Source organism: Ochotona curzoniae, unplaced genomic scaffold, assembly GCF_017591425.1.
Source record: "Ochotona curzoniae isolate NIBS_2020 unplaced genomic scaffold, NIBS_Ocur_1.0 scaffold_3208, whole genome shotgun sequence".
NCBI classification, from domain to species: domain Eukaryota; kingdom Metazoa; phylum Chordata; class Mammalia; order Lagomorpha; family Ochotonidae; genus Ochotona; species Ochotona curzoniae.
Window position 1 is genome coordinate 6,283,749 of NW_024467106.1, and position 21,705 is coordinate 6,305,453.

Here is a 21,705-nt window from a genome sequence, read left to right on the forward strand (position 1 = left end):
TCTGGCCGTGCTTAGGATAGAGACACAGCAACATCTCTCCGCTGGCCCCCCCTGTCCGGTGTTGACTGTGACTGGCGGGCGTGAGGCTGGGTTGGGCTCCTGTAGGCTGGGGTGGGGGCATGGCATGAGACCATCAGCCTTCTTTGTCGCTGGGAGACGTCCACCACCTGCAAGATTGGCCTTGTCATCCCCCAGTGGCTGGCAGGGGCCCCTAGCTGCAGCGGTATCACAGAGGCCACCTCATCCACTCCTGTATGGGCTGTAACCCTGCACTGCCACCGGCCTCCCTCCCGGGTAACTGTCCCACAAGACACTGCCAGTTCCTCTCAGGACCCACTCCACCCTACTGCTCCTACTTCTTGACCAGTAAGAGATTGGGGCTCCCAGCAGCCCCTAAAAGTATATGACAAATTGTGATCCAGAAGGAGGCAAACTCCATCTCAAGAGAATGACTTGGGTTTCCTGATTTATATGGAGAGCCGGGGAACACGGGTGGGAGTGGACATCGAGGGTGTGGCTTGGTGGGGGAAGAGCTATGGACAGGTTGGGCTGAACTGATCCACCCGAGCTCGCGAAACAGATTCTGCCCCCGACGTGGCAGCTTGAGGAGTTGGAGGGGGCTCTAGGCATTGGGTTGGCTGGCTGCTCAGTTGACTGAAGTGTGGACCCGCTTGGGGATGAGTTGGGAAATGCCCAACCTGGCTTGGCTTCAGACAGAGGGAGGGGTTAGCATGGTGTTGTCACCCGTGACCCACTCAGGCACACCAGCAGAGCCCTGTGGACACATTGCCGTCGTTAGGATTCTCCTTCGTGGAGCTTATCCACCCTCACGAGTGGATTAGTACCTTGTAAAAGGCCTAGAGAAGCCGGCTGGGGCCCTTTGTGCCTTTCTACCTCCTGCCCCGTGAGGACGCAGCAATGGGTCATCTTGGGTGCAGAACACAGCCCTTACCATTGGCATTTCCTGCCAACACCTTGACCTTGGTCTTCCGGAACTAAAGCTTCCAGAAGATGGGTTTCCATCATCTGTAAGTGTCCCCACCTCTGGTGTTTTGTTCTGGCAGCAGAAAGGTCCAAGACTGCCCCTCTCGGCCATGCTTGGAGACAGGTCCTCCTCCAGTGGGCTGGGCCAACAATAGGAGCTGTACCCTCTCCAGTGGGAGACCTGGCTGCAGGGGCAGAGCCCGAGGGTGGCAGCCCTCAACTCCAGGAGCCAAGAAGGCATGGTTACTGCTGTGCTGGTGATGCAAAGCAGCTGTAGAGTAGGCTGATCCCAGAGCGTTCATGGTTGTGGGGTTCCAAAGCAACATGGACAGGGACACCTGCTGAACCCTCACCTGATGAATGTTAGCAGAAAAGTTCCAGGTCAAGGAAACACAAGCCTACGCCAACCGTGGAAGCAGAGGATCTCAAGCCCTCAGGCTGTTCCCGGATTTGAACTTGTTCACACACCCAGAACTCCTTGCATGAAAGGGTGTCTGGACCCTGGTGCACACACAGCTGAGGTTCATTGCTCATCTTCCTCCCAGCTTCCCCTTTCCCCATGCTACCCCCCAGGAGGCCTGGGGCAAAGGAAGCAATCAGGTTTTGGGGGAACCTCTGGACTCTGGCTGAACTAAGCTGACACCAGGAGACCCCCAGGGGCTGATGGAGGCCACTTGGAGGTGTCTGCAAACCACCCCACATCGCTGTTTCCCTCTCCTGTGGGCTTGTGTGGAAGGCAGGTGGATGCCTGAGAATGGCCATGGGTCAACACACCTTCCATGGGTGCCGGTTCCAACTGCTGCAGCTGTGCCAGATGTGGATATCATGTCTGAGCAAACTGATAGCACTGCCTCCCCCGCAGCCTCCCTCCCCCAACCCTGGCATGCAGCTGCTGATCTGCACAGTGCTGACCCCTCCCCTGCCTGCACAGTCACAAGAAGCAGTTTACCGGTAGCAAGCAAAGCCAGCCGAGCCTCCCTGTCCTGCTCCTGGGGTTGGCTGTGTCTCCAGGCCCTGGAGCACGAAGCATTCGCACGGATCTGTCACTGTTCCCTCCCATAAAGCATGTTGCTGCTTGGAGCTGGCCAGCAGGAAGCAGCAGCCCTTTCATCCCACTGGAGAGACACTGGCCCTCTGGGGCTGGGAAGCAGATCTGACCAAGGGGCGGGGCCTCCACGGGGAGGCGTGGCTCAGTCATCCAAGGTGGAGGGGGTGGGGAACGCATTGGCCTCCCATCCCGGAAGGGTGAGTGGCAGTTTCTCCTGCCCTTCTTTGACTGACAAAGTGTCCCAGTGCCCAGTGGGCCTCTGGTCTGGGGTGGCTGCGTGTTCCCTGCATGCTGGGTTTGCCAGCATGTTCCCGCATGCTGTGCCATCCTGGGTGGTCCACTAGGTGAACCACACCTTCAGGATTTGGAGCAAGGCTCTGCCATTCCTTCAGGCCCCCTCTCTCCTCTTGACCCACGCGGGGGTTTTAGTAGGCACCAAAAGCTTGACCACAGACTACTACGGGAGCACGTGGCCTGAGCTGGGTGCTGTGCTGGGAACTGTGTGCTGGGCGCTATGACCTGACCAGCAAGCCCAAGCACAGTGGTGTCCGTCATCCTATGGGAGCAGCACCCATGTGTGCTGTGTGTCCGTGGTCAGCCTGAGCAGGTCCTGTTGGCCCAGGCAAGTTACATGCAGTGGCCCCGGTGTGCTTGGTCCCACCCTTGCTGCCTTCTCCCTCCAGGTTGCACCTGTGGCCTGCCGGGGCTACCTCACGCTCAGCTGATGGAGGAGAAGCCTCAGCGAGCTGGGTGTACCAGCAAGCATATCCGAGTGGACAGACAGCTGCAGCCCTGTGCCCGTGTCTGGGATGTCCCTGTCAGTGGTGATGAAAAACCCGCCCGGGGGTCGGGACTATGGCACTACCTGTTTGTGTTCTTGGCTCAGAAGAAACAGTCACGCGTGTTTGCATGTGGATTCGTGGCCGACAGTATGGTTGGGTGGTCAGGGACTTGGTGGAAACGTGATTGGGAAATAATAAGTGACAAAGAAATGTGGGAAACAACATGTGGATTGATATCAATGAATGCAAAAATAAAATGAAATGAAAACAAACTTCATGTGGCTCCTGGGACAGGCGTTCCAGTGCAGTGGGTTAAGCCACCACTCGAGACACCCATGTTGAAGCGCCTGCTTCCAGTCTTAGTGGCTCAGCTTCTGCTCCAGCTCCCTGTTGACTGCTCTTCCCAGAAGGCAGCAGGCATGGCGCGAGTCGCTGGGCCCCTGCCACCCACGTGCAAGACCTGAAGGGCAGTTCCAGGCTCTCTGAATCTGACTTGGCATTTGGGGAGTGAATCAGTGAATGGAAGATCTCTCTTACTCTAGATGCGGGTGTGTCTTCCCAACACGCCACACTTCTATTCAAATGGCTGTCCACTGCCTCCTCAGATACCTTAGCCATGGCCCTGCTGTCTCATGCAGTCTCTCCCTTCCCATGCCCACTTCCCAGTCCAAGAAATCACACAGGGGACCCAGGCTTATGGAACTGCCCTACTGGGCAGAAGTGGCTGGCACCGTGGGCGGCAGATGCAGGGATGGGGTGACACCTTGCAAGGCAGTGGCAAGGCGACCAGTGTAGCACTCTGTCCCACAGCCACGCCTACAGGTGTGGGGATCAGGGAGTGGGTATGGCAGGGGCATGGCTCATGTTGCTCATGGGGACCTACCTGTAAAGCAATTTTCTGTCCGGCCGGCCTCGGGCTCCAAGGTCCACAGCGAGAGATTGTACCACTCTGGGCTCCTTGCGTCTCCAAATTGGCAGGTGGAGGAGGCATCTGCAGGCTGGCCCTGGGCCTGCTGCTTCCTCTGAGGGAAGGAAGAAGAGTGTGTTTGCATGTCAAGGTCAACAAGAAGAGCCCTGAGCGATTCCACACCTGGTTCCACACCTGGATGCGATGTCAGGTGTATCACTATCGGTGTTTGTGTGCCGTGGGTTTCACAGCATACAGGTGCACTTAAATTGCAGGATGGGGTGGGGTTGGGGTCGGAGAAGAAACCTCACCCAGAGAGTGTCGCTTCTCTTCTGGGGCAGGGTGGGGCAGGGCACCTTTTTAGTTGCATCCTGTGAGGGGGAGCCAGGACTTGCCACCGTCTCGGGGGTCAGTCTGCAGAACAACAGGTGACTTAGGCATGAATACCTGGCTGCTAGGGTGAGTTGATGATTTGCTCCCGGGGGATCAGCTGGCCGGGGCTAGGGGTGGCCTCACTTCTGCGTGCATTGGTGATGGAGCGTCCAGGAGGGAGCAGCATCGTGTTCATGTCAAGGCTCCGGAAGGATGACTCTGCCGGGACTTGTCTGACCTCTCTCACCATCAGACCATGGCGCTCCCGGTCCTGGGGCCTCTGACTGGGGCTGGCACCACATCGCCAGTTTGAACTGCGTCTCTGGCTTGCAGGCGGCACAGAGGGGAGGCTCTGGCAGCCACAGCTGCGTGAACCATGGCCCCCAGTAAGATCCTTTCTGCACCTCTGCAGTTGCACCTGTCAGCCCTGCCGTCTGCCCACAGCTGTGACGGGCACAACCACCTCCCTCTGACTCCCTCAGGAACACCTGGCAGACGAGAGCACATGTGCCCCCATGAGTTCTCCCCACCACGTGCCTGTACTCCCATCACCCTCTAGTCAGGACAGCTATGCCTACCCCCAATCTGCACTCCTGCCCCTGTGGTAAACTTGGGGCCATTCTCCAGCTTGAAAATTTCATCACCTCAAACATATTGCCAATGCAGCTGTGCATCGTGGGCTTGGGGATCAGATATTTTCACAAAGAGACAGACCCAGGCTGGGGTGTCACCTGTCGGTTCTCAGAAGTATTCCATAGCTCACACTCATCTCAATGGTGGCACCTCACTGCCTCGTCCTGTTGGATGCTTCAATCCTCAGACTGCGTAACGGAATTTTCGTCCAATGATTTGAGGGTAAAGTTAAGGTCAGGATAAAAATGACAATTTTGTTCATTTCTCTGAAAGGCAGCGTGACACACAGAGAGAATGTGAGTTAGTGAGGCAGCGAGAGGGATATATCTGCCATCCTCTGTTTCAATCTCCACTTGTCTGCAATGGCTGGGGCTGGGCCAGGCAGACTCCACAAGCCTGGAACTCCAGGGGGGTGGTGGCAGCCCATGTACTTCATCCATCTCCTGCTGCGTTCCCAGGCACGTTAGCAGGAAGCTGGATGGATAGAAAGTGGAGCAGCTAGGATTTGAACCTGCGTTCACGTGGGATGTGCTGGCACAAACAGCAGGTGAACCTGCTGTGCCACAAAGGATTCCCGGAAGGTAAGGATTAGCTAAGATGATGTATGTGAAATCTCCAGCAAGATGACTAGAAAACAAAATATACCCGATGGATGTAAACCAAAACAAAGTTACTTTGTGGATAAGTCCGTTCGGTGCCCCATGATGAGATCCTTGGTTCCGGCTGCCGATGACAGCGAGGAGGTTCCTCGGCTCGCGGGTCTGGGCATTCCAAGTCCAGTTGGCCCAGGCAGGCTCTCTGAAAGCTATGGCCAGACTAAGCAAGCCAGTGCTTACATCTGGGGATGGCCTGGAAGGGCTGGGCTCAGCAAGAACCCAGGCGAGCAGGTGCACTACCCACCCCCAACAGCGATCTAAGGACTCCTGCTCTGCCCTGCATCTAGGGCACTTCCGATACACCTCCTGGAACGGAGGCTCTGACCGTGGTGGCCCTTCAGGGAGTGACGCTCAGACCACTGCTGAAGGCAGCCTGGGCTTGCCAGAGTTTCAGCCAGCAGGAGGGCAGTGTCCTGAGCCAAGAGTTTGACCTTGGAGAACCTTACTGGCCTGCCCAGGGTTCCTGGCTGGGAGGGAGGTACAGAAGCTGCCCCCAACTTCTGGTTCCTGCTTCATCTGCTGTCACATCAGAGGCAGGGGACAGACACTCACATGGCTGCCTGGAGGCTCCCGGGATTCACAAGGGTGCTCGGGCAGCAGTGGAGCCAGCTGGGGCTCACACTGGCTCTGCTGGATCACCCCTTCTGTGCAGCAACCCTGCTGGTCAGAGTCCACCTGCTGCAGTGCCATGCCCTCCACTGCCTGGCACCTGCTGGGAGATGCTGGCCACATGGCTGGCTGGCACCAGAAAGGCAGCATTGCTACGGCCTTTGTCCATCGTGTCACCCACTCACTGCATGGCCCTGCCCTCCAGCTGCCCCTGCTTGCAGCTGACCGTGCATGCAGGCCAAGGTCAACACAGATGCCTAACCCCTCCCTGGGGAAGTGGCACCGGCTATACCCGCTGCCTGGAGCCCTCCCTTCAGGCACTGCCCCCTCTTCCGGTTGTTGGCTCTCAAGTCACCTCCGTAACACTTCCCTTGGGCTACTCTGTTTAGAATCTTGTGGTACAGCCAGCCCACACCCCCTATGCTATCTGTCCCATGGGGTTCCCTGCAGACTGCTGGTGTTGGGTGCCTGCCCCTCCCTTGTCAGGATCCGGGGTCACTCCTCTAGGCTGGGAATGTCCCAGTCCAGCACCTGCTGCAGGGAGGGTGTGGGACAAGCACCTGCACCTCTGCCTCCAGGCTGTGCACCTGGTGAGGCTCCATGGGGTACAAGCTGCACTTGCTTCAGAAACAAAGCTTGCAGCCGCATCGACTAGCTGCCACCTGTTCCAGACACCCCGCGTGCTCCCTGCAGCATCGCTGCCACGGTTCCCAGCAGGTCGGGGCTACCCTGGGCGAGCGTCCCTTGGCACCGATGAGCTGCACCTTGGTCTTGGATGGTAGAGCTGAACCCTGACCTTGACCTCAGGCCATGGCCTCATCTAGCTCCAGGAGCCCTTTCTGGGGGCACTGGCAGGGTGTGGGTTTCCACAGTGTCCTTCCTGTTACCTAAGGGGCTGGGGCCTGGCACACCCAGTGCCTTCTGAACTGCCTCTGCAGGCCAGGAGTTGGGCACAGCACAGGCAGGTCGGGGGTGGAGGCCGACTGGGTGGAAGCTTGAGGGCTGTGGGACCCCGAGTCCGCTCCAGGTCTGGTGCTCCCCCCAGCGTGATCTTGGCCTGTCCATCTATAGAATGGGAACAACAGCCCCACCTTCCTGAGCTGCAGTGAGCTCAGGAGCACCCAGTCGACAGTGGCTGGTGGGATAAGCTCCAGGCCAGGCCTGGCTGATCATCCTCCCCAGGCCTGACCCTTTCCAAGAACATACCGAGAGGTCCCCGAGGGGCCCCAGCAGGCATCTTTCTGTGTGCATCCCTGGCTGACACCTCAGTGGCCAGGTAATCAGTGACCTTCGAAGTATGCGCTGGCCGCTGCCCACGGCCTGCCATGGCTCCCACCGTCCAGGGGGACAGGCCAGCTGCCTTTGCCAGATGACAGGTCTGGCGCTCGCACTCCTGGGTGCATGTGCCCGCTGAACCTATCCTCTCATCTGGCAAAGGGAGAAGATGTGTTCCCTTGCAGGTGCACCTGGAGTGAATGGGCACCTCTGGGTGGGAGCTGGACAGCCAGTGCAGGCAGTGGGGGCTGACGCTACGCACGGCGCTCCACCTGGAACTTCCCAAGGAGCTGGTTCATTCTCCCCACTCTAAAGACGGGCTAATGAAGGCACAGAGGGCGTGACGGCGCCTGCAGGAAGTGACCCCTGCGTCCAGGCGGTGACTCGGTATGAGAGAACTCCACTCAGCAAACAGCATTGCCCTCCTCTCTGCTCCCAGCATCTTTCCCTGGGAAGGGATTAGTGGGGGGTTCCAGGAGTGGGAGTGGAAGGGACAAGCAGGCTGTGGCTGGGCCCGGGGAAGGCAGGGTGCCAGGCTTTGGTCCGCCCACCTCACCCCAGGCCCCACCGTGTGGCCACCACGCCATGTGTCCTGGGACACATAGCTGCACCTTTTCCCTCTCTGTAAGCAGCCCCAGTACTCACCTCACAGGTAGCTCTAAGGAGCGAATGAATGCACAGCCAGCATTAGCCACCAGCTCGGAGCTCACAGCCAGCAAGAAGCACAACCTCAAAGCGTCTCCCCTTCCTGGGCCTGGAAGAGAAGTCCGAGGCTGAGGTTAGGGGAGGAAGTTGCCGATGCTGTCACAGTGGGGGCGAGGGGCAGGGCAGGGGACCCAGCCTGGCAGGCCCTGAGATCCCAGTCTGTCCTAACCTGGCCCCAGGGTGGACTGCCGTCAGCCACATTCACCATCCTCCAGATTTTTTTTGGTCGTGGTATTCATCACTTTCTGCCAACAAATGTTCGCTTTTCTCACGTGTCTTCTGTCTCCCACAAGAATGTGAGCTGTGAGGGGGCAGGCAGGGGATAGCACAGCGGGTTAAACTATCACCCCAGATGCCTGCCTCAAGATCAGAGTGCTTGAATTTGCGTCTCACTTCTGCTTCCCATCCAGCTTCTCACTCATGTGCACACCAGGAGGCAGCAGATGTTGGCTCAAGACCCTGCTACCTGAGCTGAGATCCAGTTCCTGGCTCCTGGCTATGGCTTGGTCCAGTCCTGGCTGTTGAGGGCATTTGGGGAGTAAGTCAGTGGATGGAAGGTTTTCTCTATCGCTCTTCTCTCTCCTTCAAACAAATCAATCAAATGCATTGCGTTTTAAGTTCAATGCAAAATCTCCAACACTTGTGCAGGTTCTCAGAAAACACCTGCTGAATGATTTGATTCGTTTCTCGTTATTAGACCACAACAGCCACCCCGCTGTGCTGCAGTGCCCCGTTCCTGCCAGCAGATGGCAGCAGAGAACAAGGCACCTGCCGGGTGGAGCCCAGGTGAAGCGCCCAGGTTCCATCGCTCTTTCCGCTCTTTCCGAGGCTGCTGGCAGCTGGCGTTGAGGCAGGGGAGGCCTGTGGATCTCTTTCCACCTGCTCCTCCTTTCCACCAGCTGGGCTGCAGGGCCAACCCCACAGGAGGGAACCCTTTCAAACAGAAGTAGCTGGGACTGCGCCTCACGCGTGCATGATCTCATTGCTCACCAACAAGCCTGTTACCAGCCACTCTTCACAGATGGGAGACCGAAGGGCACTGGCCTGGTCCAGGTTCCACAGCTAATGGGGCACCTCGACTGGAAGGCAGCCTGCAGCCCGCTCCCCGGTGACCACTGTGAGACACGGCTTCTCGGTCCCTCTGTCAGGCTCTCGGCGCCTGCCCTGGAGGAGGCAAGCCTACCAGAACAAGGTAGGGGGCACGATGCCCCATGCCACTCCTGGCCGGTGTGCAGGAGCAGGAAGCAGGGTCTAGAACATTCTCTAGATTTCTAGCTGGCAAACACAGAGCTGTAAGCCCGGGGCAAGGCCCATGGGAACTCTGTGTGGCCACACAGGTTGTAGGCCCTTGGGACCAGGGCGGGGTTGAGAAGAAGCCGGTCCCCTCTGGTCCAGGGTGACACCCAGATCCCAGGGCGAGGGGGTGGAGGTACTGAGGAACCTGCCCTGCTCGGCAGGAGTCCCCCTCAGCACATTTCTTCTCTCTGTCCCTTTTATCTTCCAGCCCTCCCTGTGATTTATCGGCCTGTGAAGGGCCGGGGCAGCCCCAAGGCCAGAGGTCCTCCGGATGGTCCATGAATCTCTCCTGTGTGGATCCCCTGGCCACTCTTGGCAGACCTGTCACTTCCTCTCTGCCAAGCAAGGATTAGGGAACCACAAAGCAAAGACCCCACCCCTGGCGGGACGCACACACATGGGCCTCAGCTGTGCCGGCTATGGGCTGCTGGGAGATGCCGGATGCGAACCCCAGAGCGGGACCCACTTGCCAGCTGCGGCCCCTTGGTGCAGTCTGAGGTCAGAGCTGGTCAGGGCCACTCCCAGGGGCAGCAGGGACCCAGTTGTGGCCTGAGCGAGGCGAGTTCTCCGGTGGAGGCAGCCTCCACACATGCATGTCTCCCAGAGCTGTTGCGCCCATGCCACACCAACGACCGGCCCCTCCCAATCCTGAGACACGGCTGAGCAGCCAGGAGCACCCTCCCAGATGCCCCCGAAGGCCAGAGCTGAGGGCAAGGCCTTCCTGGATGGCTGCTCCACAGCCACGTAACAGCCGGGGTACCTTGGGCAAGGTCCCCTTTCTCCTCTGCCCATCCTCTGAGGCCGTGGAGGCCAGTGGAGCTGGCAACCCCAGAGGACAGTTACAGGGCTTGACTGGGGGTGTTGCAAAGCAGTGGTTGACACTGCCATCCTGGCACAGACATATCTGGGGAGACTTCCATGAGGAGGGGATCAGGGCTTTGGGCTTTGCAGGATGAGTAGGAGTCCACCAGTGGCCTCAGGAAGGGAGTGGAGAGTCAGAAGAGGCTGGGACAAGAGCCCAGAGGAAGGACATGGCTAGGCTTTTAGGAAAGCACCCCAACTTCTGTGATGTGTTTCACAGGGAGGCTCGCCAAGTCCCAGGCTCTGCTGGAGGGACAAGTGATGCCTGCAAGTCGTCCCTTGTCCCCAGCTGGGTCAGCAGCCCCCACACTGGGGTGGTGGGGAAAGGCCAGGCAGGTGCAGTTTACAGCTGAGATTCTCCCCTTGACCTTGAGCTGGGGAGGGAGGAGGGGTGGGCCTGGTTCACCTTGGCTTCCCAGCCCCTGTGAGGTGTGGCATAGAGGAAGGACCTCACACACTTCCCCTGTGGGTGAATGAAGGATTGAGGGGCAACTCAGGAAACGCAGAGTGCAAGGACCCTGCAGGCAGCAAGCCCGGATCCCGCATGACCTCGGGGAAATGTAGCCGGCCTTCGTTTTCTAAGCAAGCCAAGATCCAGTACAGGGGATCCTAGCAAGAGTGGGCAGGAATGGCCAGGAGCCCCCCGGGAGTCAGATGAGGGGGTGGCTGGGCGGTCCAAGCAGGAGGTGGTGTGGTGGGGTTGCATGGAGGTGCTGGGACTCAGCTCCACCGTTGGTAAGGCTCTCCAAGGGCCATCCAAACTGCTGCCAGTTACTCAGACCTGCTCCCCACCCTCAAGACTGAGTTAACCCACTCACACCTAGATCAGGGCCCTGATCTTCCTTTCTAGGTGGGGAAACTGAGGCAGCTGGTCCTGCTACTGCGCAGGAGCTATGGGAGTCAGGACTGGCGAACATCAATTTCCTGTCCTTGAAATAGGGGACCCCCCCCACAGTCCCTACTTCCTGGGGGCTCTGTTAGGGGCCCCTTGGGGGCTGCTTGGCCATGAGCAAAGAGCAGAAGCTGCTGTCCTAGGTCCCAGCAACAGTTTTAGGTTCCTAGGACGCAAGAGCGCAGGTGTCTGCCGGCACTGGTCGGGGTCGGGCTTGGTTGGAAAAATGCTGTCCACAGCTTCTGCCCCAGGCCGCGGTGCACACAGGGGAGGGTCCAGGATGCTAGATCTGTGGTTTGTAACTCGTGCAGATTTAATTAACGTGAACTCGTCCTGCTCTCCCAGGAGGCTGCCGTGCCTGGGGTACGCCGTCTGCTGGGAATACACAGCCCACGATGGCGGTGCGCATGTGCAGGGACTCGGCCACGGCGTGACTCAAATGAATGTGCCCTCTTCCCCAGTGCCGCATGCCCACCTTATTTATCGAGTTAATTTTGGCCTCTGGCTGCAGCGCGAGGCAGCTTAGTGCCGAAGTCCCGACCTGACTATGCTATGGCCCCTAGACTGTGCCGGCAGCCCGAACTGCCCACCATGACCGCCAGCTTTGACCCTAGAAGGCCCAAGGGGACCCTCTGTGGCCCACCTCCTGCTTCTGTACCCGGTGGGAGCTCCGAACCAGAGGCCTTTGCCATGGGCAGGCCGCGTGGCCTCTGGGGGTGCAGCTGCGCTGGAGCCCGGGGTGGGGCGCCTGTGCAAGGGGGTGTGAGATGGGCTGCAGGCCATGCTGACCCTCCCAGGGGTGCGAGCGGCGTGCGAGCATGAAAGAGACGGAAGTCCACTCATCTTTCAGTCACCCACTAGCTGTGTGCTCCTGGCCAGGAGGCCTGGGACTCTATTTTTCCACCTGTGCAATGGGAACCTTTTGTATCGGGGTTAGCCGGAGAAGTCCACCAGCCAGGCATGGAGTCCCGTGGGGATGGTGACCAGCGAGGATGACTTTTGAGTCTGGGAGTAGGTGGGTATTGGCAACGCCTGGCACTCCCTGGAAACCTGCAGGCCAGCAGCTCCCAGCAGATCGGGAGCGCTTCCCCCCGCCGCCCCCGCCGTGGGCCTGCTCCCACGTGCCTGCTTCTGTCCCGCGGCGCTGGGGTCAGATAGGTGGCCGGATATCGGCTCCTGGGAGACAAAGCTATCGTGGCGGCAACAGGACACTCAATGTGCCCCTCGGAGCTGGTGCAGAATTGCATTTGGCTGTGATTTAATTAAAAAGGCTCAAATCTTTCTGATAATCCTCCCAGCAGCGGCTGGAGCGGGGCGGAGGCCAGCTCCCTGGCAACGGCGCATCCTGCTGATAAAGGACGCGCCGCCCACCCCCGTCCAGCGCAAGTTGTTCCCCGCTATCACCCTGCCCATCGCCCAGCCAGAGGAAGAGCGGGAGGCCCAGGAGGCCGTTCCCACCACCCATCTCCTCCCCCTTCACGTCTCCCGGAAAAGTCCTGCCACACTGTGTGGGGGCACCCCTCCTGCTGGGTTTCTTTGTTTCTGCCGGCTGCCCGGCTTCAGGCACCCGCACCGCACGGGAGGGCCATATATTCTGTGGTCTGCATCATGGTGAGCAGCTGGCCTCATCATCTGGGGCTGACGGTGAGGCTGGGCACCTGCAGGGGCATACCCCTCCTTCCTCCCAGTGGCCCCAGCCCCCAGGCAGGGACCAGCAGAGATCTGGGCTCCCAAGGTGCCAGATGAGGGGTGCATTGAATGAGTGTATGAATGAATGCAGGCGTGGGGATGAGCCACCTCAGTCAGGGGCTCCTAGACCAGTGTTCCTGCTGTCTAGGCCAGGCACCCTGCAGGCAGGCTCTGCGAGCATGAACTCTGTCCATGCTTCGGGTGCTTCATCTGCAGGTTGGAACGCAGTACACCTGCTCGGGGTTGCACCTGCTTGTCCTCAGGGTCAGGCACAGCAGGGCTCAGGCTTCAGCCCCCTACCCCCATCAGTGGAGCAGTGTCTGTCCCTTTCTCATCTCACCCATGAGGAGGGCTCTTTCCTGGGGTTCCCTCTGCAAGCTATGCCCACCGCCCTATTGGCTGCTTCTCTTGCTGCACCCGTTCCATGTTGCCACTGGTTCCACTCCCCGCCCCACCTCCTGCCTATGTGGATTGGGACCCGTGCCCTCGCCCTCCAGAGGGACATTGTGGTTGCCCTTGGTTGTTACGACATGACGTGGAGAGCCTTCTTCACATGGGTGTGCGTACAGGGCGTTCCTAGATGAACAAGCTGGCTTGAAAAGTGGAATCCCGTGATTTAAAAGTGATGTTTATTTGAAAGGCAGAGAGAGAGGAGAGAGAGGCAGATCTTCTATCCATAGCTTCACTTCCCACATGGCCACAACAACTGGAGCTGGACCAGACAGAAGCCAAGAGCCAGGAGCTCTCTGGGTCTCCCACGTGGGTGCTGTTCTGCGCTTCCCAGGCACATTAGCAGGGAGATGGCTCGGAAGTGGAGCAGCCGGAACTTGTGCCAAGCTCTCCGATGTGGTATGTGATTGGTCCAAGCAGTAGGTCCACTCACTGCATCCCAGCACCAGCCCAAGTGGAGTCCATTTTAATGGAGCAACTTCATTCATTCATCCATTGAGTTAGCATTTGCTCTATGCAAGCACAGGAGGCTGGCCTCCTCTTCTCCCTCTTAGAGTGCCAGTGTGTGCTCCGTGCACTTGATGCTTGATACTCAAGTGTGTGGGAGAGGGGCCTCTCTCATTCCAGAACCTCCTTTGGCTCCAAGTTGCCACTGGGTCAGATCCGCAGCCTGTCCTTTCTCACCAAGACAGCTGTGTCCTGGCTTTCTTGCCTGTAGCCGTCATGACTGTCAGATTCTTTTTTAGAGCCCTGGAGGCTTCATCTCTGGTGACCCTGGAGTGCCAGCTCAGTGCCTGGTGGGCACTGTTACCATTGGCACCCCTGCTGGGTGCTGGGCCTGGATCATCCTGCTGTGCTGGAGTCACACTGCTTGGGTTTAGTTCTCAGCCCCATGGCCTTGGAGCCCAGTGGCTTGGGACAAGCCACCTAATTGCTGTGTCCCTGGACTCCTGCGTCTGAGAGGTGGGGGCAATGCCTGCCAAGTCACAGCTCCAGGTGAACGGTGTTAAGTTTGTGCACTGGCTCAAGCCTGGGGTTGGGGCTTGCTGCACCTGCCAGCTCGTCCAAGGGAAGAGCTGTGTCCACAGGCCGGGGGATGGGCTCTGAGGCTGGCACCATTTAGTACGCGGGCTTTCTCCTGTGCTTCTGGACTTTTGTGGGCTCATGTCTGCTCAGTAGTGCCCAGCCTGTCCACTGCCATGGTGAGTCCAGGCCAGTTTTCCCTGCCTCAGCCCCTTCCCCGGAGGCTGGGCTCTCGCCTCTCCTCATTTACTCACTCATGTATTCGCTCACCGGGCCAGGCGTCTGGTGGCATGGCTGGAGTACAGGGCTCAGCAGAGAGCCTGATGGAGCTTACCTGTGGTGAGGGGAGTCCATGTGCCAAGGAGTAGGGGTCTGGGGGCAGGGTGGGAGAGGAGGGGAAGGAAGCCTGCTGGGGACAGGAGGGTGGGGGCAGCCCTTGCTGATGACCCCCAGTGGAGTTTGCCCTGCAAGGGAGGGGGGCTCGGGCAGGAGGAGGGGGTCTTGAGCAGGTGTTTAGGCTCCAGAGAGGGAGCAGAGACAGCGAGCACCGTGGGGGTTCAGCAGGTGGCTACAGGGGTGTCCTGCTACATGGCATCCTGAAATGTTGAGCAAAGGAGTTGTTACCTGCTGAGTCTCATCCCAGTGATAAGGGGCCCAGGAACCAGGGGATAGAGGCTTCTGGGCTCAGCAAATGGCCCCACCCAGCCTGAGGGGAAAAATCTGTGCCCTGCTTTTCTCTCTCTCTCTTTCAAGATTTATTTATTTTTATTACAAAGCAGATTTACAGAGAGGAGAGACAGAAGGATCTTCGGTTCATTGGTTCACTCCCCAAGTTGCCGAAACGGCTAGAGCTGAGCCAATCCGAAGCCAGGAGCCAGGGACTTCTTCCAGGTCTCCCTCATGGGTGAAGGTTCCAAGGTTTTGGGCAATCCTCTGCTGCTTTCCCAGGCCACAAGCAGGGAGCTGGATGGGAAGTGGAGCAGCTGGGGTGTGAACCAGCGTCCATATAGAATGCCGCACTTGCAGTTGGAGGGTTAGCCAGTTGAGCCATTATGCCGGCACCTCCGTGTACTTCTCCGCCCTCCCCTGCGGCACCACCACCAGGTGTCGCTGCTTCTCACGGCCCTGGTGCTTCACCTTCCCCATCCTGGTGATCCCCAAGACTGGAGCCTAACGGGGGTCCCGGCATCTTCAGAGACTTCACATGACAGCGGAAGGGGTGGCTTCAAATAAATAAATAAATCTTCTAAAAGATTGTGAGATGAAGCATGGTATGCCAGGGACAGACCACGTTCCTGCACACAGCACACACAGCTGCGATTCTTTTTAAATGAGATTTTTTTTTATTTACACCCCTCTTTCCTCTCTTTCTTTTTCTTTTCCTTCCTTCCTTCCTTCCTTCCTTCCTTCCTTCCTTCCTTCCTTCCTTCCTTCCTTCCTTCCTTCCTTCCTTCCTTCCCTTCTTCCTTCCTCTCTCTTTTTTTCTTTCCTTCCTTCTTCTAACACTGCTTACATACTTGAGAGAGATGAACATCCATGTGGACATTCTAACCTCTGATTAGGATGTGCATGGTCACGTGTGGAGGAAGGTGGGTGGGACAAATATATCAGTTTTTTTTTTCTCCTGTGTCCACAGCGGGGGGTTGGGGTTCTTTGGCTGTTTTTTTGCTGTTAAACTACATCAGCACCCAGGTTTGGGGGACGGGCATCTGATGACACTTTAGAGACCCCAGTGTGGGAAGACTGTTCTGAGTGTGTCACCTGAGTGGTTCTCAGAAGTTGTTAGTTTTGATGCTCCAAGGTTGAGAACAGTTTTTCAAGGTTATTGCACTTCAGTGCAGGTGCAGGGAAGTTTGCCAAGTTCCCCTGCTGCTTTCCCAGGCCACAAGCAGGGAGCTGGGTGGGAAGTGGAGCTGACAGGATCCGAACTGGTGCCCATGTGGAATCATGGTGAATGCAAGGCCAGGATCGAGTCACTAGGCTGGCGTGCTAGGACTGTGACGTTATGTTAATTTGGCTTTCTGTAAGTATTCTTTAAGTTGGTCATTTTTTTTTTAACACAAAAGGACAATTCTAATGTGAACTGTCATACTTGGAGACGTGTAAGAGTTACTTATATGTCCTGTATCACATAATACAATGTTAATAACAATAAAAAAAATAAAAGAGTTACTTATATGTCAATGAACTCACTCTTTTCTGCCCTAGAGCTAGAAAATCCCTCCTCTCCCCAAGTTAGGATGTTTCATTTATAGTTTGCTCATTGGAATATGTTGATGTGCAAAATACTTAATAATCTTATATGAAACCAATAAAGCCATGATAAGATCTTTTAAAGCTTTTTCTTTTTTTAAGGAAGAGCCAAATAGATCTTGCATGCACTAGTTCATTCCCCAAATGGCTGCAACGGCCAGGGCTGGGCCAGTCTGAAGCCAGGAGCCAGGAGCTTCATCCAGGTCTCCCATGTGGGCAGAGAGGCCCAAGCCCTTGGACCGTCCCCCACTGCTTCCCAGGCACACTAGCAGGGAGCTGTGGCATTAGTGGATCAGCTGGCCTTGAACCAGTGCCCAAACTGGATGCTGGCATCAAAGACAGAGGTCCCTATTGTTAAATATTTAAGTTTCCGTTTAGTAATTTAAATACAGCAACTAAACATTTTTTATTTGTTTACTTGAAACATCTTGTGTACCAAGATTACAAAAATATTCACCAATATTTTCTCCTGGAAATTAAAAAAATTCTAGGAATATAAGTCTTTGATCTATGTGGAAGTTATTTTCAAATAACGTAGAAGTGTAACTTCTTTTTTTCTTCTTAAAGATTTATTTAGTTTTATTGGAAAGGCGGATATACAGAGAAGAGGAGAGACAGAGAGGAAGATCTTCTGCCCGATGGTCCACTCCCCAGGTGGCTGCAACGGTGGTGCTGCACTGATCTGAAGCCAGGAGCCAGAAGCTCTTCCGGGTCTCCCACGTGGGTGAGGGTCCCAAGGCTTTGGGCCATCCTCGACTGCTTTCCCAGGCCACAAGCAGGGAGCTGGATGGAAAGCAGGGCTGCTGGGATTAGAACCAGCACCCATATGGGATCCCAGTGCGTACAAGGTGAGGACTTTAACCACTATGCTATTGTGCTGGGCCCAGAAGTATAACTTCTAATACTTCTTCCATGTTAGCTATTTAAAAGTCCAGTATTCCCCTACCTATTTGGACTCTTCTCCCATGGATTTTCGCCCTTCAGGTCAGTCTCCTTGCCATGCTTGCCTCTTTCTCTACTGGCACCTCGCGGATTTAGTTACTATATTTTCTTCACAGTGGGTTAGGATGCAGCTGCAATGCCAGCATCCCCTGGGCATTCAAGTTGAAGTTCCAGTCCCTCCACTTCTGATCCGAATTCCTGGGAAAGCAGCGCAAGATGTCCCATGTGCTTGAGACCCTGCACCTGCCGGGGAGACCTGGATAGAGTTCCTGGCTCCTGGTTTTGTCCTGCCGCAGCCCTGGCTATGGCAGCCATCTGGGGGTGGGAACTGGTGGATGGAAGCTCTCTCTCCTTATGTATCTTTCTCTCCTCCTTCACTCTGTCTTTCAAATATAATAATCCTAATGACTGGAGTTTTACAATCGGCTATCTTTTTGTACTTAGGGACAGGCAGACAGCCACCCTCCTCGCAGCTATCCATCTGGCAGGAACCAAGCCAGGGAGCTCACCAGGTCTCCCACGTGGGTAGCAAGCAGCTTTCTGTGCTGGAGCCAGGGGTGCCATGCAATGACTCCTCCAAGGGCAGATGTGGGATGCAGTCTCCCTGTTGGGTCCAGCACCCATTTCCCCTCGCGATCTTACTCTGCTTGTTAGTCCTTTGAGAACATAGCTCGGGAATTCTATTGCCTTTGAATGTCCACCAGAATTTTAGAGTGAAGGAATTAAGTTTAAGGACCCACTAGGCTTCTGTCTGTGCTTGTGTTTATCTGTAATCACGCTGGAGAAGTCAGACAGTGCTGTCCTCACCCACCTGCCCATGCCGGGGAATGCCTTCAGCTTGCAAGTTCTCCCAGTTATTTAGAAGTCTGTGTTCTTCAATACAACATCTCCCTTTATATTCTTACAGGGCCCATACATATTGGGTTGTGCTAACTTCTAAGCATTTATTAGTTTTATAGCTTTTAAAAATAAATTTTTTTCCCATTATATCTTCCAAGTGCTTGCTAATGAAAATGTATTTCATTCTGCTTATCAAACCACTTTCCACTTCAACAAATTCTCTCCTTTTATTTTCATTTTTTTGGAAAATGTACATATTTTATTTGAAAGGCAAAGAGAGAGAGAGAGACAGAGAGAGAGAGAAATCTTTCATCCACAGGTTCACTCCTCAGATGGCTACGACAGGGATGAGCCAGGCTGAATTCCACCAGGTCTTCCGTGTGTGTGGCAGGAGCCCAGGCAGATGGGCCATCCTCCACTGCTCTCCCAGGTGCATTAGCAGGCCGGACCAGAAGTGGAGCAGCTGGGACGTGAACTGGTGCCCAGATGGGATCCTGCTATCAAAACTGCACCACAATGACAGCCCCTCTAACAGTTTTTTTTTTTTTGACTAATTTTTTTGTTGTTGTTGGCTTGGATTTTGTATGAAAATGAGCTCTACCTCAGGCAATCATGATTCTTCCTGTCCCGGGCCCTACACAACCTGCCAGCCTGCTGCGGTACCACGGCTCCCTGAGCAGGTGTTCACAGTCTGCAACTTGGGAATGGTGCAGGACCTTGACTATGGCAAAGTCCTGTTGGCACCACCGTCACCGTCTGGCATGTCCACCAGGCAAGTTGGCAAGCGTGGAGAACGTTGGGGGCGGCCCGGCTAAGGCCACGTGCCATCATTGTTTCAGTCTCAGGGCACCTGTCTGCGTCCTGGGCTGGTGTGCACCTGTTCCCAATGTCTGACCCTCAAGTGCAGACATTGAGATTGTAAATAGATATGACTTGTATCCGAGTTTGATTTTGTGTTTCCCCATCAACAGTGACAGCGGAGACCCTTCTGTGGAGTGTTAGGGGCTTCTCTGTTGGATGAGGGGATTCGATTTGCACTAACTCAAAAGTGTGAGTGAAATTTCATCTTTTCCTACTCTTTGGAGAAGTGTAAGTATCCTCTTTAAGAACACTCACAAAACCTCCCTGGGCCTGGTGTCATGTTAGGACCACCTTTGAAAAGATTTCTTTCTTTTGTGAGACAGATTTACAGAGAGGAGAGGGAGGGAGGGAGAGAGAGAGAGAGAGAGATATCTTCCACCCATTCCCCAAATGACAGCAATGTTTGAAGCTGAGCTGATTCAAAGCTATGAGCTTCTTCTGGGTCTCCCATGTAAGTACAGAGTGCCCAAAGACTTGAACCATCCTTTGCTGCTTTCCCAGGACATGAGAAGGGAGCTGGATTGAAAGTGAAGCAGCTGGGACTAGAACTGGTATCCACATGAAATGCCAGTGATGCAAGTGGAGGGTTAGTCTGTTGAGCCACCATGTCAGCCCAGGGCCATCACTTTAAAATTAAGAATTGATGGTCATATGCTTTCAACAGTGGCACGGGCCATAGGATAAAGTGCAAACTCTTAGCAGTTAGCCTGGCCACACCTAACTTCTAAGAGTTCCCTAAATTTTGGAGAAAAAGGTCCCAGAGGGTTTGCTTTGCTTGGTGCAGAATCGCTGGCCTTTAGATGAAGGGTCCCTTGATAGACTCTGAGTTCCCATGGATTGTACTTGACTCTCTCAGGTCTCTGAGCTCATGCCAATTCACAGCCAATGTGCTTGTCTTCTGAGTCCGTTCTTGTGCCAGCCCTGGGCAGAGAGGCTCCCAGTGCCTGTCCTGCCTGCCAGCTGCCTTCTAGCTACTGGGGAAAGCAGAGGAGCGCATGGAGGAGACAGGCATGGGCCAGGTACACAACTCAGCATGGGGAGGAGAAATCTAGGCAACTTCCTGGAGGCGACAATTTCAGGTCTAGTCTTGTTGAACGGGCAGTGGGAATGGGTCCTTCTAGGCCGAGGGATACCGTGAGCCAAAGGCCAGGAAGAGGAGCAGCACAGCCTCCACTGTCTCTCTTCGGGCACCGGGTGGCAGCCACCTTCTGGCCTGTGCCCCCAGGCCTAACCACCCCCCTCCCCGGCGACTCTCGAATCATTCCAGTTCCAGCATGAAACTTTCAAAATGTGTGTGCTGTGACACCACCCTGTTGGACTCTGGTGAGCGACTTCTTAGCGCATCGGCAATAAATGCCAAATACTGAACCCAGAAGACTAGACTTGGGCCCCTGGGTCTCTCTGAACTGACGAGATACTCATTCTAGCTCCCTCCACCTGCAGCCCATTCCTTCACAATCTGTAGCCGCTCTGCACCAAGGTCACGGTCACTGAATCTATCCTTGACGCTGGTGTGACCTAATCTACTCGCGTCTACCAACTCCTTGTGTCTTAGCTCTGCCTTATCTTCAGTGCTGGAAACACTAGTGGCTAATGCACTCTCCAACGTGTTTAAATATTTCAACTCCTAGAACGCAAGCTTCAACAGAGCAGAGGTTTTTTTTTTTTTGTTTTTTTTTTTGCCTCATTCACCTTTCCAGCCCTGGATCGCCACCTGCACGAGCGTGCACTATAAACATAAGTGGATCAGTGTGGCTGGGGCAGGGTGCACCTGCCCGACGGGCAGTTCAGGAGCCTGGGCAGGTCCCTGAGTGATGGCTGAGGACCTGAGACCCTCTCCTGCCAAGGGCAATAAGGTCAAGTGTCTGTGTAGGGGAGGTGTGGTCATGCTGCATGTTGGGACAAAGGCAGTCTAGAAGGAGCCAGACTAGTGGCCAGTGAAGGGGGGCGTCGCCCTGCACAGGCTGAGAGTAACTGGAGGAGGCCTGGCTATGTGGGGTGGGTGGCCAGGATGGTGCACTACTGGCCTGGGTGACACGGAAATGACATTCACTGGGCATGTTGGGGAGGGGGATGGGGATGCTTTTCTGGACCTGCTCAGGCTGCAGCGCCTGGGGCGTCCTCCTGGGGGTGTTTAGCAGGTGGGACCAGGTGGTGCTGGGGCCAGAGACCCATGGGGGAGGGAGGGGGAGGGAGGCTTTGGGGGTGTGTCCCAGCCATCACTGTCGTGGGGGGGGGGAGCGCAGGGGGCAAGGCTTTACCCAAGCCACCTCCTGCATGCTCTTGATCAACACCAGGTACAAGTTCAGAGCTGCAGTCTGTAGTAACCCACCTGGGGCTGCAGGAACCCACCCTGGCCTGCAGGAGCCCACCCTGGCCTGCAGGAGCCCACCCTGGCCTGCAGGAGCCCACCCTGGCCTGTAGGAGCCCACCCTGGCCTGCAGGAGCCCACCCTGGTCTATAGGAGCCTACCCTGGCCTGCAGGAGCCCACCCTGGCCTTCAGGAGCCCACTGGGCCTTTCCTGTGGTGTGAATACTCTGGAGTGATCACTTTATTTTAAAAAAAAATTTTATGTATTTGTTTGTTTATACTGGAAAGGCAGATATGCAGAGAGATTTTTCATCAG